Source organism: Lycorma delicatula, chromosome 6 (assembly GCF_047948215.1).
Source record: "Lycorma delicatula isolate Av1 chromosome 6, ASM4794821v1, whole genome shotgun sequence".
Taxonomy (NCBI): Eukaryota; Metazoa; Arthropoda; class Insecta; order Hemiptera; family Fulgoridae; genus Lycorma; species Lycorma delicatula.
In genome coordinates, this window is record NC_134460.1 from 12564972 (window position 1) to 12584236 (window position 19265).

Sequence of the window (19265 nt, forward strand, 5' to 3'; positions counted from 1 at the left end):
ACCACATAACTTCCTTAAACGCCTATTAAATTACATATAGACCTATAGATTTTTTAAAAATAAAAAGTACATAAAATTTTATTTCATTAATAACCTCTGACATTTTTTCAATTTTTTTTATTGTTATTGAATTATTATTTATCATAAAAAATCTTTTATCTTCATTAATTAAAATTTTATGTGGCTATAACTCTGGAACCAATAAAAATCAGTGCCACTTATGATATATCGTTGAAAATCTCTCAATGAGGGCTTATTACTGCAGTATTGTCCAAAATCAATGTTTTTGGATTTGGGCTTTTTTTGAACACGTTTGGTTCAGTCGATTGCAGTCAAAAAGGGAGGTGCACAACTTGATGTTACAACAGTGCTAAATATAAAATTTCAACATCCTACTGGTAATCGTTTTTGAATTATGCGAGATACATACGTACGTACAGACTTCACGCCGAAACTAGTCAAAATGGATTCAGGGATGATCAAAATGGATAATCCGTTACCGAAATTTTTCGTGATCACAACACTTCCTTTACTTCGTACAAGGAAGTAAAAAAACCTACAAACCCATTCTATTTCCGTTTCGTAGGACTTTCGTATATTTTTAAATTATGATTAGGGTTTTTTTGACTGTTGAATTAATTCACCACAGAAGCTTTCAAAGAAGATTGTTCGTGGGAATGTGAAAATGGAAATTTGTAGCGTAAGAAAAATGCCATGCCTGATTGGGATTCGAACAAAGTAAAGGAATCACAAGAAATAAAAGAAGTAAAAAAATTCGTACAAGGAATGTTACCTCGTACATTCCTTGTACGAAGTAAAGGAAATATTGCGATCGCGAAAAATTTCGTTAACAGAAAAATCTATTTTGATCATCCCTGAATCCATTTTGACTAGTTACGGCGTGACGTATGTACGTATACTTATCTCGCATAACTCAAAAACGATTAGTCGTAGGATGTTGAAATTCTGGATTTAGGACTGTTGTAACATCTAGTTGTGCACCTCCCCTTTTGATTGCAATCGACTGGACCAAAAGTGTCCAAAAAAGCCCAAAATCCCGAAAAATCTGAATTTTGGACTTTTTCTTAACCGCAGTAATAAGCCCTCACCGAGAGGTTTTCAACGATATATCATAGGTGGTACTTATTTTTCATACGTTCCAGAGTTATAGTAATTAATGAAATATTTGTGTTTTACAAGGAGAAAGCACATTGGTTCGGACTTCCTTTTTTTAACTTTTTTTTTTTAATTTAAATATATTGGCTTTTTAATAAATATTAACCTGTGATTGTAAAAAAAAAATATTTACAATAAAAAATAATTCAATAATAATAAAAAAAAAAATATGAAAAAGTATCAGAAATTATTAATGAAATATTGTGTCCACGTCGGGTTTTTTTTTACATTAAACAATTAAGAGTCCTTATTTTTTTCAAATTCCTTCATGTTTGCGTAGAGTTTATGTATTTACAGATAACTTCGGGCAGAAAAATAATGTGGAAAAGACGTACAAAACAAATATTTTTATATTGTTTTTTTAATTTCTCGGTTGAAAGAATACTTTATAAAACTTTTTAATAAAATTCTTAATATAGATTTATAAAATAATAGATATTATTATTTTATCTTCGCTCTCCAAAAAAAGAGACGTTGAGAAGAAATATTTATTGTGTATTATTTAATAATAACCTTCATCTAATTGCAGTATCATTTTTCATTAGGCGTTATTCACTTTTCGAGTTTTGTCTGAACAGCTCAGTGTATGTTTAGTTTTGTCATACTGCAATTTTTAAGAATTTCAGTATGATAATCGTATTTACACGGCATATTATTCATTTTTCCTCCTTCTAATTTTAGAAGTTACGGAAAAATTGCATAATAGTTTTATGGCATTATCGTATTTTTAATTAAAGCTAGTGGTTTTTCTCTGTGTTTTATACGTCGATGATTAATTCACGTTATCTTTTCCACTTACAGTAATTTACCACAAGCGAGTTATTTTATAGAAAATATTACGTACGTATGGATTTTTTAGAGATATACACTATCGACAGTTTTTATTACCATTATATTTCGTTGGTAATTTTATTTTATATATTTTTTTTTTGTTTTTCTTTTATCGTTACAGTAGTTATTTCAAACCTGAAAATATCTCTTGTGAATTGAAAAACTGCTTTTGTAGTCGATTACTATTGTTGAAATTTACTTCCCATTGTTAACAGAGAATCTAATCGCTTCAGGGTTCTCTGTAATAGTCATTGTCTATGATAGAAGCTGTCACAGCAGCTTCTGTCTATCTTCAATGTTTCTGATTTTCTATTAGTTATCTTTGCTACTACTTTTCAGACATAATTTTGTTTATTTTACATACTAAGTATTAAACTGTTTCTATTTTTATCGAATAAAAATTTGTTCTGTTTTTAAAAATTTGGGCAATATTAGCCGAGGAAATGTTCGATTACAAAAGAAATTATATTTTATTTTCTCTTATAATTGAAATTTCATTTACGGATTAATAGACATATTTCTAGGTATTAAAAATCGCATCGCGTGTAAAACTTAAAGTTGTTTTACGCATTTATCTGTTTTAAAATTTAATGTTAGCCTGGAATAATGTAATACAAAATTAAGTCTAAGTAGAAAGAAAGAATTCTCCGCCGGCGGGCGTGTAGTCTATAAGTTTCTGTTAAATAAGCATCTCGAGACGGGTGAAATGGAGTTTGCTTGTAAAAATAGCCTCGGATTGGAGAAATAGAGAACGAACTGACTGTTGACTGTTCACTTTTATGTACGGTTTAGTAGACTGAAGTATAAATGTACAGCACGTGGGTTTTTTCTTGTTAAATTGTTAATGCGGTAGATATTTTGTTTGTTACATTTTTCGTTTCAGTGTCAGCATAGTTTAAAAAATCAGTAATCAAGTGTGTTAAATAAGTTTTTTAATCGATAATGAATTTTGAAATCGATTTAAATTTAAATATGAACGAAAAACAACAGGTATGAATTTAATAGCTATTAATAATTATTATGCGTATTTATCGATTAATTTTCATAGTAATACTAATGCTTTTATTTCGTAATTCTTTTTGTTTAATTTTCCCAAAAGAAATTTATTAGCATTCGTCGTTCGCTATTCTTTGTTTGTTATTGGAAAATTATATCCAGTTTACCAGTTTGCTACCGTAACGTAATTATTATTTTGCCGTGTAATATTCGTTGTTATAATTAAGCTAACGAATTACACTTTTTTTGGGTCATCCTATGTTTGACTCTCATAAGACTCTCCTCTTTGTTCTTAAGGCAGTTTTGGACATATAATAAAGATTTCCTTGTACTGATGTACTTTTTTTTCTTTTTTTCTGTTTAGCCTCCGGTAACTACCGTTTAGATAATTCTTCAGAGGATGAATAAGGATGATATGTATGAGTGTAAATGAAGTACTGTAGGTCTTGTACATTCTCAGTTCGACCATACCTGAGATGTGTGGTTAATGGAAACCCAACCACCAAAGAACACCGGTATCCACGATCTAGTATTCAAATCCGTGTAAAAATATCTGGCTTTACTAGGACTTGAACGCTGTAACTCTCGACTTCCAAATCAGTTGATTTGGGAAGACGCGTTAACCACTAGACCAACTCGGTGGGTCTTGTACTGATGTACTGAATACGATTTAGCTTGTTATAACACAGTTCATCGGTCGATTTCGTGAAAATTTTCGTATCTTTAACTTACTTGATCGGTTAACGGCAACTGGGTTTTGATAATTCGTACAAAAAATAATGCGTTTAACTCAAATCGACTGATCGAAGATGCTGAAAACCTTTCGAGATTATAAATACCTTTGACTTTTCAATTTTTTTGGATGAAGCTTAATCGATCTTAGTTCTTTCTTTGATATTATTCGTTAAATCGATTACAAAATTATAAATAAACATTTATTAACAGAAGGTGCACCCCCATATATGCAATGTCTCTATTTTTTCCTGTTTTGCCTCCGGTAACTACCGTTTAGATAATTCTTCAGAGGATGAATGAGGATGATATGTATGAGTGTAAATGAAGTGTAGTCTTGTACTCAGTTCGACCGTTCCTGAGATGTGTGGTTAATTGAAATCCAACCACCAAAGAACACCGGTATCCACGATCTAGTATTCAAATCCGTGTAAAAATAACTGGCTTTACTAGGACTTGAACGCTTTAACTCTCGACTTTCCGAATCAACTGATTTGGGAAGACGCGTTAACCACTAGACCAACCCGATGGGTCATATATGCAATGTCTTTCTTTATTTTTCCTGTTTAGCCTCCGGTAAATACCGTTCAGATAATACTTCAGAGGATGAATGAGGATGATATGTTTGAGTGTAAATGAAGTGTAGTCTTGTACTCAGTTCGACCGTTCCTGAGATGTGTGGTTAATTGAAATCCAACCACCAAAGAACACCGGTATCCACGATCTAGTATTCAAATCCGTGTAAAAATAACTGGCTTTACTAGGACTTGAACGCTTTAACTCTCGACTTTCCAAATCAACTGATTTGGGAAGACGCGTTAACCACTAGACCAACCCGATGGGTCATATATGCAATGTCTTTATTTTTCCTGTTTAGCCTCCGGTAAATACCGTTCAGATAATACTTCAAAGGATGAATGAGGATGATATGTGTGAGTATAAATGAAGTGTAGTCTTGTACATTCTCAGTTCGACCATTTCTGAGATGTGTGGTTAATTGAAACCAAAGAACACCGGTATCCACGATCTAGTATTCAAGTCCGTGTAATATATGCAATGTCTGAAAATTCCTATCCTCACTTCTACTGATTAAGTAACTAACAGTAAGGGATTTTACTCGATCGCAGTCGTGTTCTGGGAATAATGAGATTTATGAATTTTAGCTTTAACTGTAAATAAAGTTATATCAAGCGTATAGTTAAATCTTATATAACTCACTGTCGGCCCATAAAAACAAAAATTGTGTACAAACGTAATTATTTTCTTCCGTGATTTTACAGTAGTTAAAAATTTTAGTTCAGAAAGTTTTCAACGGCAATAAGGTTTTAAATTATTCACAAAATACAGTATCGTCATACTTTTTAAAATTTTAAATTAAAAAAAAATTATTTAAATTGTAATATATTTTTCATCTACTTTCCATTTTTGGAGATATTTTACACTTCTTTTTCAGTCACATGTATATTAGAATACGTGTGTGCGGATTATTTGCAGCGTATTTCAATTATTATATTCTGTTTTTATTTATAGTAATTTTGCAAGGTGGTTGTACCTTTATTTAGTTTCAATTTATTTTCTACTTCTTCTCGCTAATTCATATGTATATAATATTGTATATATATATTGTATATAATATTGTGTAAACACATATGTATATGTGTAAACGTTTTACCTCTTTTCTAAATAATGAATTTTTATGTCGGTTAACTTTTTCTTTTCATTTGTAGACGTCCCTTTACAATCTCTGCGTTCTTTATTTCCAGACGTAGTCGCGTATTACGTTGTACGATGGTACTCGCTTATACGTTTAACATCTATGTTATTTTTGCGTATTTCCTTTTGAGTACTTGATTTTTCAATTTTTTTTTTTTTGAGAACATCTTCCTTTTTATCACTTATCATCAAACTTTTATTAAAGGTTTAATTAGTTTTTATAGTGCGGTATTCGGTCGGTTTTACTTCTTGCGGCGGATAACTGTTACGCTTCTAAGATTTATTTTTAAACAAAACGTCATATTTTTAGTTATTGAATTTTAAACCCTTCTTACTCTGATGATTTTTTCAGTAATCTAAGGTCCCTTATTTTTGTTTATTTTTGGTAAGCCGCATGGACAGGTTGTGTTCATAGAACGGTAGCGATAGACGTACGCAAGGAAAATGTTATAACTGTAATCAGAATAGACCACACCCTTTTGAGCCGTAGATACCTAATGGTTCACGGAAGACGCATCAAGACTGTCTGTCATGTACTTAATATTCGACTTAGTTTCTCGCCTGTAAACGTTACGATTATGTAAATCGGTTACAATATCTTTTCTTCTACCTTTTATCTGACGCTTTCTAATGACGCTGCCGTTATAAATTGAACCCTTGTTTATTTAACAGGGCATATTTAATCGTATATAAATTTTCATTTTACAACTTCATTTTTTTCTATAGAGGGCTTTTCGTGCTTTTGTTAGCTGTGTTGTTTGTTCTATTTTGTTTGTGTTCTTTTTATTTTCGATGTTTTTTAGTAATCGTTTAGTAACGTCGTAATAGGCTGGTCAGCTGTAATTCAATTTGTTATCATCATACATTATTTGTTATTTTGTTTTTCTTTATTTATCGCTTCTATATTTAGGTTGCAGCAGTATGGATTTCCACTGGTATTTCTTATTTTCTACATTTATGTTAGTTATAAATACGAGTTCCTTTTAATATGTTCCTCTTGCACTCCCATTTATTACAGTTTTTATTTCTAATAGATGTATTTTTTAATCAGAATTATCTTTTCTAGAAGGATAATTTTTTTTAATATCATTTATTAATTTTTTTCACTTTTTCCTACTTCTTGAATTATGAGAACCGCCGTTTGATTGTTCGCCGTTTAAAGATATGAATTTTCCTATTTGCAGACTTTCGTTTCTAAACTTGAGATAATTTTTTTTCCATTTACAGGGAAATTTTTTAATTTTAAATTTTTTCTACTTGATATATTTTTTAAAGCTTTAATCATTTTTATTTTCAATGTTAAGTTTCGAAATAGATGATGATAATCAGAGTTGTTTACTATGGGGAAAAAATTCCCACGGGTACTTTTTTTACTCTCAAAGGTTTAACCCGGAATAAACATTTTTAATGTGAATTTCCTATATATGAATAATGATAATTAGACCTGGAATAGACTCCTGGAATAGACGGAATACCTATAGAATTACTGCGCAGTGCAGGTGAGGAAGCGATTGATAGATTATACAAACTGGTGTGTAATATTTATGAAAATGGGGAATTTCCATCAGACTTCAAAAAAAGTGTTATAGTTATGATACCAAAGAAAGCAGGGGCAGATAAATGTGAAGAATACAGAACAATTAGTTTAACTAGTCATGCATCAAAAATCTTAACTAGAATTTTATACAGAAGAATTGAGAGGAGAGTGAAAGAAGTGTTAGGAGAAGACCAATTTGGTTTCAGGAAAAGTATAGGGACAAGGGAAGCAATTTTAGGCCTCAGATTAATAGTAGAAGGAAGATTAAAGAAAAACAAACCAACATACTTGGCGTTTATAGACCTAGAAAAGGCTTTCGATAACGTAGACTAGAATAAAATGTTCAGCATTTTAAAAAAATTAGGGTTCAAATACAGAGATAGAAGAACAATTGCTAACATGTACAGGAACCAAACAGCAACAGTAACAATTGAAGAACATAAGAAAGAGGCCGTAATAAGAAAGGGAGTCCGACAAGGATGTTCCCTATCTCCGTTACCTTTTTAATCTTTACATGGAACTAGCAGTTAATGATGTTAAAGAACAATTTAGATTCGGAGTAACAGTACAAGGTGAAAAGATAAAGATGCTACGATTTGCTGATGATATAGTAATTCTAGCCGAGAGTAAAAAGGATTTAGAAGAAACAGTGAACGGCATAGATGAAGTCCTACGCAAAAACTATCGCGTGAAAATAAACAAGAACAAAACAAAAGTAATGAAATGTAGTAGAAATAACAAAGATGGACCGCTGAATGTGAAAATAGTAGGAGAAAAGATTATGGAGGTAGAAGAATTTTGTTATTTGGGAAGTAAAATTACTAAAGATGGACGAAGCAGGAGCGATATAAAATGCCGAATAGCACAAGCTAAACGAGCCTTCAGTAAGAAATATAATTTGTTTACATCAAAAATGAATTTAAATGTCAGGAAAAGATTTTTGAAAGTGTATGTTTGGAGTGTCGCTTTATATGGAAGTGAAACTTGGACGATCGGAGTATCTGAGAAGAAAAGATTAGAAGCTTTTGAAATGCGGTGCTATAGGAGAATGTTAAAAATCAGATGGGTGGATAAAGTGACAAATGAAGAGGTATTGCGGCAAATAGATGAAGAAAGATGCATTTGGAAAAATATAGTTAAAAGAAGAGACAGACTTATAGGCCACATACTAAGGCATCCTGGAATAGTCGCTTTAATATTGGAAGGACAGGTAGAAGGGAAAAATTGTGTAGGCAGGCCACGTTTGGAGTATGTAAAACAAATTGTTGGGGATGTAGGATGTAGAGGGTATACTGAAATGAAACGACTAGCACTAGATAGGGAATCTTGGAGAGCTGCATCAAACCAGTCAAATGACTGAAGACAAAAAAAAAAAAAATGTGAATTTCCTATATATGAATAATGATAAATAATTAGTTTAAAGAACATGTACTTCACGCCAGATAAAAGTTATTGTCAAGGTGATTAAATATTCCTTGGATATCTGTCTGTGTTTGCAGAATTCAGGAGTGTTTTTTTTTTTAAATTTAAGTTCTGAATTTGAATTATGTTTTATTGTTACTCGCTTTGCAAGCTCATACTTAGTTTCTGTATTTTTTTTTTGGTGTTTTTTTTATTGCACTTTATCTTTGTCGTATTAAAATAAATTTTTAGTGCAACCTTCTTCTTTTAATTTTATTCTGTAGGTTTTCGCGACAAATAAATCCAAATGTAACTGTGAATATTTACGTGCTTAATAAATAACTTGCAGCAATTCTTATAAATTTAATTCGGATAAAAATTAAGTTAAAAATGTGTAAAAGAAGAATGTTAAAAAAAATGAAATTACAAAGATGTCTTGAAATAAGTACGTTAACATCTCATCGCAAGACTTTTTATAATAAATTACAGTTAAAACCAATGTGCTGACATACAATGCGCATGAACCTTGACTTTCCTGCGACATCCTCTCCAAAGGCCAGCATTAAAATATCATACCAAAAAAAGGAGCTACACACGACAGACCGTGACGTCAGATATTCTTTATTTATTTCATACCTTATATTGCGAGTGTATTGTGCGTTAGTAATGTTAATGAATTCTATAAATTAACTGTTAGTTGTTTTTATAAAATTTTAATGAGATATTACAGTAGAATTTATATTTGTTCAGTTTTTAACTGTGTTCAAGAAACGAGGAGTTTCTAAATCTGTCAGACCCATTTTTTTAATAAAGCCTTCGCGTCACCAAATGGACCATTTCGTTGATACGTTTTTTTTTATTTTGTTTATAAAATTCTTCTTCTAAATTTTTTCCATATAACAAAAGCGGAAGATGAAAAATTTAGTTTAATTATAAAAATTACATCGTCTACGTAGAAGATATTGTCGTAATCGACAATGATTAGTATAACGTAATTATCTGTAGACCGATATAATTCAGATATTCAAAGTATTTTCACTTGAACATTCAAGAAAATTAGTCGATAAATTTAGGATAAAAAAATAATAGTTATTCCCGGATCCCGAAGAGCTTTCGGTCATGCTCAGTCGTAGTGTCTAGTCATTTTCCTTCATTACTTTTTTTATTTTTATCGATTCATCGGTTTGAGTTACTTGCGAATTTTTTTGTTAGTTTTTTATACTTTAAATAAAAATGGGAAAATAAAATAAATAATAAAACGAGTTCAAAAAACCCTAATTTAAAAAAACTATTACTTTTTTTGAATTCATCTTTAAATTTTGACTTCATTAAATTAAAAAAATAATTCAAAAATATTACTTTTAATTTTCAGAACGGGGTTTTTAAAACTCAGTTTCATTATTTTATTTTTTAAATATATTGCATTAATATTTATTTGCAGGGCTATTGTTGTGCAATATTGACGATATTATATAATTAAATTGATAGTGTAGTTAAAATATAAAGAAAAAAACGTTTCAAATGTTTTACAATATCTTATAAACTTTATATTTATGTAATTTTTTTAAATTAATTTTTCATATGTGTTTTCGGTTTAAAAACCGAACCGTTCGTTACTTTTTCGGATCATATATCGATCGGGTGATTCAGGAAGAGTGTAAAAAACTTTCACCGCATGTTCTAATGGTGAAATTAAACAAAAATGTTCGTATAAACATAGGTTCGGAAACGCTTCGTTAGCGAGTGTCGGCTAACGAAAGATTTGCCCTGATTTTGGCGCCTTCGGTAAAATTAAGCCAGACTGTAATTCTCGGCACTCAAATTAAGGGATAAATTTAGCGGTTTTATATGAAATCTTCCCTGAAAAAGTTTTAAAAAATAGGTCCCAGAATGTATTTTTAATACATTTCAAGAAATCTGAAGTAGAAGATAAAAGATCGGGGTCGAAAAACATTATTTTATGTTTGGCATAAAATAACATTTTTTAAATGCGTAATAAATATTAAATAAAACTAGGAGCGAATTTTATCGCGAGTAAAACGGTATAAATAAAGTCCATAGAAAGTCCACGAACTTAAGAATCTCAAAGTTATTAAAAGCAAAGATATCAAAATGCTGCAGATTTAAATCGGGTATTAAAAGAAACAAAATATTCACCGCTACAAAACAAAATAATTAAATATTTTAGAAAAAATAACTGATACAGACGCAGACCAATTTACAAACAATAAAATAAACTGCTGAAAATATCTTCCGCCATAGTAGATACAGCATTCTGCCCGACAAGCAATGTGTTTGGTGTCTATCCGTATTTTCGGTATGTTTATGTGAACTTTCGTCTTTATTTTCATCGACAGAACATGTCATGAAAATTTGTTATATTTTTCGTGTATCACTCTGTAGCACTGCACGCGAAAAACTCTGCATCTTTATTTTTTTCTTCATTCTCTTATAAAGTGAATTAAGTTTTCTATTTATTGAAATTTTAACGCGACATTTATTTTTAATATTCAAGCCGTTTTATATCAGTACAAATAATAAAATGGTAGTACGTTTAAAAATCAATTCTAACATGAATCCTTCGTCGATAATAGTTTTATAACAATCGATAGTAATTTAGATTAAGTATAGACTTTTGAGGCGATGACTCGTGGTGACTTGCCCGCATATACAAATTTGTAATACCGGTATAAAATGGTAGAATAAAATGTTCAGCATTTTAAAAAAATTAGGGTTCAAATACAGAGATAGAAGAAAAATTGCTAACATGTACAGGAACCAAACAGCAACAGTAATAATTGAAGAACGTAAGAAAGAAGCCGTAATAAGAAAGGGAGTCTGACAAGGATGTTCCCTATCGCCGTTACTTTTTAATCTTTACATGGAACTAGCGGTTAATGATGTTAAAGAACAATTTAGATTCGGAGTAACAGTACAAGGTGAAAAGATAAAGATACTACGAATTGCTGATGATGTAGTAATTCTAGCCGAGAGTAAAAAGGATTTAGAAGAAACAATGAACGGCATAGATGAAGTCCTACGCAAGAACTATCGCGTGAAAATAAACAAGAACAAAACAAAAGTAATGAAATGTAGTAGAAATAACAAAGATGGACCGCTGAATGTGAAAATAGGAGGAAAAAAGATTATGGAGGTAGAAGAATTTTGTTATTTGGGAAGTAGAATTACTAAAGATGGACGAAGCAGGAGCGATATAAAATGCCGAATAGCACAAGCGAAACGAGCCTTCAGTAAGAAATATAATTTGTTTACATCAAAAATTAATTTAAATGTCAGGAAAAGATTTTTGAAAGTATATGTTTGGAGTGTCGCTTTATATGGAAGTGAAACTTAGACGATCGGAGTATCTGAGAAGAAAGATTAGAAGCTTTTGAAATGCGGTGCTATAGGAGAATGTTAAAAATCAGATGGGTGGATAAAGTGACAAATGAAGAGGTAATGCGGCAAATAGATGAAGAAAGAAGCATTTGGAAAAATATAGTTAAAAGAAGAGACAGACTTATAGGCCACATACTAAGGCATCCTGGAATAGTCGCTTTAATATTGGAAGAACAGGTAGAAGGAAAAAATTGTGTAGGCAGGCCACGTTTGGAATATGTAAAACAAATTGTTAGGGATGTAGGATGTAGAGGGTATACTGAAATGAAACGACTAGCACTAGATAGGGAATCTTGGAAAGCTGCATCAAACCAGTCAAGTGACTGAAGACAAAAAAAAAAAAATACCGGTAATAAATCATTAAAAATTAAAAAAGTCTATAATCAGGTCATATTCCTGCGTTTCAAAAATTTGTATAATAATTTTACTGGTTAGATAATCTTGTAAAATTTGATCCTATCGGACGTGTTACATTCTTAATTATATTAATATTAAACTGTACCGAATTTTATTTCACTTTAGTCAATTTTGTCCCCATTTAACAGTTAGCGACTGATAAAAATCCTAACATTTAGTTTGTTCTATACGGTTGCATAAATAATTTTCTATTTGTCGGATGCTAGACTGGTCTCGCCAGCGTGTGTGTTTACCTCGGTCCGTTCTGAAAGATAAAACCATTCCGATTTATTTGTTTAATATATTTAACACAAATATTTCGTGTCTGTTAAAAGAAATTACATACACTGCATTCGGTACATAAAGTTTTATTTTCTTTGTAAGAGTAAATATTTGAATGGGATGTCGGTTTTAAATTTTTGTTTACTGCATAGTAAAGTATTTTTGAAAAACGCTTTTCTATTTTAAGCGGGCGATTTATTTTTTGTAGACTTCAAGTAGCATATAAATTACCGATCCGTTTTATCGTACTTCATATTCATTTTCAAGTGTAATGTTTATTACGTAATATAATTGCAGTAGATATAAAAGTTATAATTAAATTCTACGTCATTTGTCGTTTGCTCCTCAGATCCAAAGCTTTTCTCGTAAAATATAAGCAACTACATTAACGATTACGTAGTTAAATTAGCACACGAACATACGTAATTCATTCAAAAGTAATTTATCTGATGAAAAAAGATACACTGCAAAACTTAAATTATATATTTTAAAGTAACATTCACGGACTTGCGCGCGTGCATATAAACATGTGAAATTACCTTTCTTAACGTTTTCAGCATTAAAAGATTTAAATGGCAGAAAGGCTCCTGGAATAGACGGAATACCTGTAGAATTACTGCGCAGTGCAGGGGAGGAGGCGATTGATAGATTATACAAACTGGTGTGTAATATTTATGAAAAAGGGGAATTTCCGTCAGACTTCAAAAAAAGTGTTATCGTAATGATACCAAAGAAATCAGGGGCAGATAAATGTGAAGAATACAGAACAATTAGTTTAACTAGTCATGCATCAAAAATCTTAACTAGAATTCTATACAGAAGAATTGAGAGGAGAGTGGAGGAAGTGTTAGGAGAAGACCAATTTGGTTTCAGGAAAGGTATAGGGACAAGGGAAGCAATTTTAGGCCTCAGATTAATAGTAGAAGGAAGATTAAAGAAAAACAAACCAACATACTTGGCGTTTATAGACCTAGAAAAGGCATTCGATAACGTAGACTGGAATAAAATGTTCAGCATTTAAAAAAAATTAGGGTTCAAATACAGAGATAGAAGAACAATTGCTTACATTTACAAGAACCAAACAGTAAGAGTAATAATTTAAGAACATAAGAAAGAAGCCATAATAAGAAAGGGAGTCCGACAAGGATGTTCTCTATCTCCGTTACTTTTTAATCTTTACATGGAACTAGCAGTTAATGATGTTAAAGAACAATTTAGATTCGGAGTAACAGTACAAGGTGAAAAGATAAAGATGCTACGATTTGCTGATGATATAGTAATTCTAGCCGAGAATAAAAAGGATTTAGAAGAAACAATGAACGGCATAGATGAAGTCCTACGCAAGAACTATCGCGTGAAAATAAACAAGAACAAAACAAAAGTAATGAAATGTAGTAGAAATAACAAAGATGGACCGCTGAATGTGAAAATAGGAGGAGAAAAGATTATGGAGGTAGAAGAATTTTGTTATTTGGGAAGTAAAATTACTAAAGATGGACGAAGCAGGAGCGATATAAAATACCGAATAGCACAAGCTAAACGAGCCTTCAGTAAGAAATATAATTTGTTTACATCAAAAATTAATTTAAATGTCAGGAAAATATTTTTGAAAGTGTATGTTAGGAGTGTCGCTTTATATGGAAGTGAAACTTGGACGATCGGAGTATCTGAGAAGAAAAGATTAGAAGCTTTTGAAATGCGGTGCTATAGGAGAATGTTAAAAATCAGATGGGTGGATGAAGTGACAAATGAGGAGGTATTGCGGCAAATAGATGAAGAAAGAAGCATTTGGAAAAATATAGTTAAAAGAAGAGACAGACTTATAGGCCACATACTAAGGCATCCTGGAATAGTCGCTTTAATTTTGGAAGGACAAGTAGAAGGGAAAAATTGTGTAGGCAGGCCACGTTTGGAATATGTAAAACAAATTGTTAGTGATGTAGGATGTAGAGGGTATACTGAAATGAAACGACTGGCACTAGATAGGGAATCTTGGAGAGCTGAATCAAACCAGTCAAATGACTGAAGACAAAAAAAAAAAAAAAAAAAAAAACGTTTTCAGGCAGTATTAAGAGCTTTGGTTGTTTCCTATTAGCTTAATAAAAAAGTGCCCTAGCAAACGCATAAATAAATTTTTTATTCTAATTTAGACGTAATAATACATTATATAGATCGTATCAGGAATGTGGTCTATATAACACATTCCTGAACGTTGAATTCCTGAATTCAGTATGAATTCAATATGTCACATTCCTGAATTCCGGGAATGTGATATATCCGAATTATAAGAATATTTCTTATTATGTATATTATTATTATTTCTTTTTCTTCTTCTTCTTATTCTTATTATTATTATTCATTATTTATTATTTATTATTATATATAGTCTTATCTACTCGAAGGAGTAGGATATGCTATTTCATGGGTAAAAAAAATAAATTTCCCGGGTTTCTGATTGGATGGATCAAGGAAACACTGGTAAAATTTATTCAGGTCAGCATTAAAAAATACAGTTAATTGTAAAATATACAGTGTAGTAGATGCGAGTAGAGAGTATTATAATTTAAAATATAAACATTTACGTATACGTTGAACGTGATACAGAAAATTCGTTTAATTTTTTTATTATTTTAATTGAGATGTAAAATGCGATAATATATGCTTATGACAACAAATGTGTTGTGTCCAGGCGATGATAACGCGGAAGCGTTTATCGCCCAGAAAAAAAAACCAAAAAAAAAAAAATTATACGAAGTTATCGACAAAGTAATATGTTTGTATAAAAATAAAATAATTTAACTGCATTTTAAATAAATTAGTTGAAAGTTGTTTAAATAGTTTGGTAATTTATTGAAAATAGCAAAATAAGCATAATAATTCTCTGTCATATAAGCCAAAATATTGTTCGTTTGCTGAATTATACGTAAACAGTTTTGTTTTCTGGTTTGATAGCGTTAGACATTGTTATTTTTAGTAGATTGTACATTCATCATTATAAACTTAGCGATGTTAATAGTTCTATTTTTCTAAATATCGGTCTACACAATTCATATTTATGGAAGCCAAACCATAGTCACGATCACTTTTTAACAGGCCAGTTAACGATTTTTTTTTACAAATACATTATTGATTTTGTTAGATTCTTGGCACAAAAACTGCCGTCCGTCTTTCGGTACCACAGTTCCTGTTTTATGACACGTTACAACTTTACAACTGCATACGTGGTTCCATTAACTGTATATATATATATATATATATATATATGATCGTTTACAGATTAATCAACACTACGGTTGATGATTCTTAACCTAATATGCGGAATGCATGGCGGTTAAAACAATTTTAGCTTTTTAAAACCTTGAAAGAAATTATTTTACTCGGCTCAGTATATTTTTAAATTATTTCTCGAAAAAAATTTACGTAGCGGTGCGGTCCGGAAAATTATACGTAAAAAATGGTTTTTTCTCTATAGATGTCGTCGAAGATTAATTGTTACTATTATATTATACCGAAGTTATATTTCGTCAAAAAAAAAAACAACAAAAAAAAAAACGTTTTACGGATTTTTAACGGTCATATATGAGGTACTACAATTTTCTTTCTAATATTTAAAAGAAAGACCTCGTAAGAACACGGTGAGCGACTTAAAATGGAGCCGCTACAGACTAAACGCAGATGAAACGTGTAAAATTTTATGAATTAAGTGAAAAAACGAAAACGTAAATTAGATTCTGCATTACATTAACAAAAATTTACCATATTTTTACAAAAATTATTCGAAATGAACGCCCTACGCAGCGATGCGTTTTGGTGCTCGAGTGGTTAAATTCGGAGTCACCAGACGCAAAACGTTGTCAGTACTGTCAATTTCTTGAGAACGTCCGTCTTCAGTTAATCCGTAAGTTAGATGTATAAACTCTACCCTTCAAATAGGTCCTGAGGAAAAAATCGTAACTAGATAAATCTGGGAAACGCGGAAAATCCCCTCTGTGTGGAAATCGCTTGAACGCTTGTTAGTGAATCGTTTGATGGTTGACGCGTTCCTCCGTCGTGTTGGAAGAAGCCTTACTCTTTTTCACTATATATCAACTGAAGGAAGAATTCTTCAAAATTTTGTGGTACACTTCTGTATAGACAGTCATGTTAAAAAAAAACAGAAACACCACACCGTATACCGATTTTCTCATCTTGAAGAGGTCCAGAAAGCACAAAAACTTTCACTAAATCAGCCCCTTTCTCTATCGGATTAGGTATTTTAGACAATTATTACTGTTAAGAACGAAAATTATTCCGCAAGTACGAACAGTTTACCACTGACAACAGTTGACTAGAGTATAAACATATACAACCGTTAGTGGTGTTAGTAGTAGCAGCGTTAAAGGTCCTCAAATAATTGCAGTTCGAGCAGGCTCGGTTAGAAGTTGCTCACCCGGTATCATACGTGAAGTTTTCACAGTCACGTGTTATTTAATGTAAGAGTTTGAGTTACAAAAATATTTATATTAGGGATAATCTGTTGTCTCAAAAAAGAACCAACACTTTTCAAAAACGTACTAGGATGAGAAGACATTTAAAAAGAATAAATTGGTATTAATTATTTATATTAAATATTTGAAACCGATTACCATCGTTTATTAACACCAGTTATATTTTATGATATCATCTCTGAAGTAATACCTACGGTAGTTCCGGAGGCTAAACGGACAAAAAGAGAGTTATATTTTATGAGAATCTGTTAAAATAGATTAGTAAAATAGAATTAGTAAAAGAGGTTACAAATTGTAAAACATATGGAGAAACTGGATTTATGGATTCTAAGTATTTAGTTAACTAACTATTCTAAAAATGAAAATATCAGATATTGCGCTTTAGTAGCAACACATTTTTTAAAATGATGCAAATGAACTTAGCGTTTAATTTTTGAGATAATTTTTTATTAATTTTCCATCAAATAAATTAAAAAATCTTGTGAATTAGTTTGTTGTTTATTAATATATAAATATGTAATTCTTTATTAATGTATTTATTATTCTGTATTAAGCTATTTAATTGCGTTATTATAACTGTATTATTTATTCAGTTTTATAATATTAAAAAATGTCACACCGTCTCTTTCGTAGATAATAGTAATGATTATTTATCGCGTTAAATATTTGTTATCTCAGTATTATCTTAATGTCGGGTGTAGAAAGAGAGAATCCGTTTTTAGAATGATTGGTTGTCGAATGTTGTAGGCCGTGGTGGGGAAACGTGCATCCGGAGTTAGTTGTTATCTTAATGCATTACACAGCGTACCCAAAAATAACTGAATTAATTGAGTTTTTTACTGCTGTGTGTTGTAAACCGAATTAATTTAACAGAAAAAATCGTTCATCTTTGATCTATGATTTACATTCTATTAATCTTATTAAAACGAAAACGTGTAATGAACTACATGTAAAAATTGTGTCGTTTTTTGGCCGTTAATTAATTTTTTCGTTGTTTATTTTTCTTTCTTACCATTCTTGATTTATTCAGTTTTTTTATTATTTTTTCTTGTTCTAATTTAGTTATTTTGCTTTTTTTAATATTGATGTGTAGTTCTTTAGCGCTGTATTTTATCGCAGTAATTGCTACTTTCTTTATACAAAACGTAAAAATTAGTAAAAGAGGTTACAAATTGTAAAACATATGGAGAAACTGGATTTATAGATTCTAAGTATTTAGTTAACTAACTATTCTAAAAATGAAAATATCAGATATGCGCTTTAGTAGCGACACATTTTTAAAATGATGTAAATGAACTTAGCGTTTAATTTTTGAGATAATTTTTTATTAATTTTCCATCAAATAAATTAAAAAATCTTGTGAATTAGTTTGTTGTTTTCTTTATTTTTTTTAGCGTACTATTTATGAATTCTCATTAAGTATGTTCTTTAAGATATTCTTAAAAAACTAATATCCAATATCCACGTCGATCAAATCAGACAATAGATCTGTTTTCGTCTAACCTAACACCATAATTCGGCATACTTTACAAGAAACGAAAAGTAGTATTATTTTATCGATGTCTTTTTTTAAATACAAATAAAAAATATATTTATTAAAATTAATTCTGCATCCCGTTCAACGCGATATACAGTGATTCAGAAGGTAAGGGAAATAATTTGAGATCTGATTCTAGAACTTGAAACAAGGAAAAAGGTTTTATATAAACGTATCGATGGAGTTACAGCTAGCGAAATATTTCGCTCGGATTTCAGTTTCCCAGGTGAAACGAGATCATACTGAAATTTTTTAGGCATTATATTAGGGGTAAACGTGATGAGTTCTTATATTTTTGGGCCTGAAAAATCGAATAAAACAGGTCCCACAATTGTACCTTCCGTAGTTTTCACGTATCCAACGTAAACAGAAAAGTTCGATTTGAAGTACAATAATTTGATTTTAAGTACAAAAAACAGATTTGAAGTACAATAATTTTGTTAAGTGACTAATAAATGGGTAAATTTTATTATCAAAACTTAAAGAGAAGAGTTTAATTCCGAGAAAAGCGATGTAATAAAGTCTATGAAAACAAAAAAAAATCAACTTTTATTATTAAAAACAAAACTTAACAGAAAAATGTTATGAAAAAATAGACAACACTAACTGTATGCTTCGAAATTTGTTTGAATACTACTCATTGTCATAAAATTGCGGTTAAGTGTTAATAATAAATATTAGGAGTAGGATACCCTCCTAGTAAAGTCAGATATTTTTACATGGATTTGAATACTAGATCGTGCATACCGGTGTTCTTTGGTGGTTGGGTTTCTACATT

General features: G+C 30.7%; 1 protein-coding gene across 1 annotated transcript in view; it reads left to right on the forward strand.

Moving 5' to 3' along the window:
- The window catches only part of LOC142326609 (uncharacterized), a 215841-nt gene that overhangs the window by 122618 nt on the left and 73958 nt on the right, over positions 1 to 19265 (forward strand). The window lies entirely within an intron of this gene.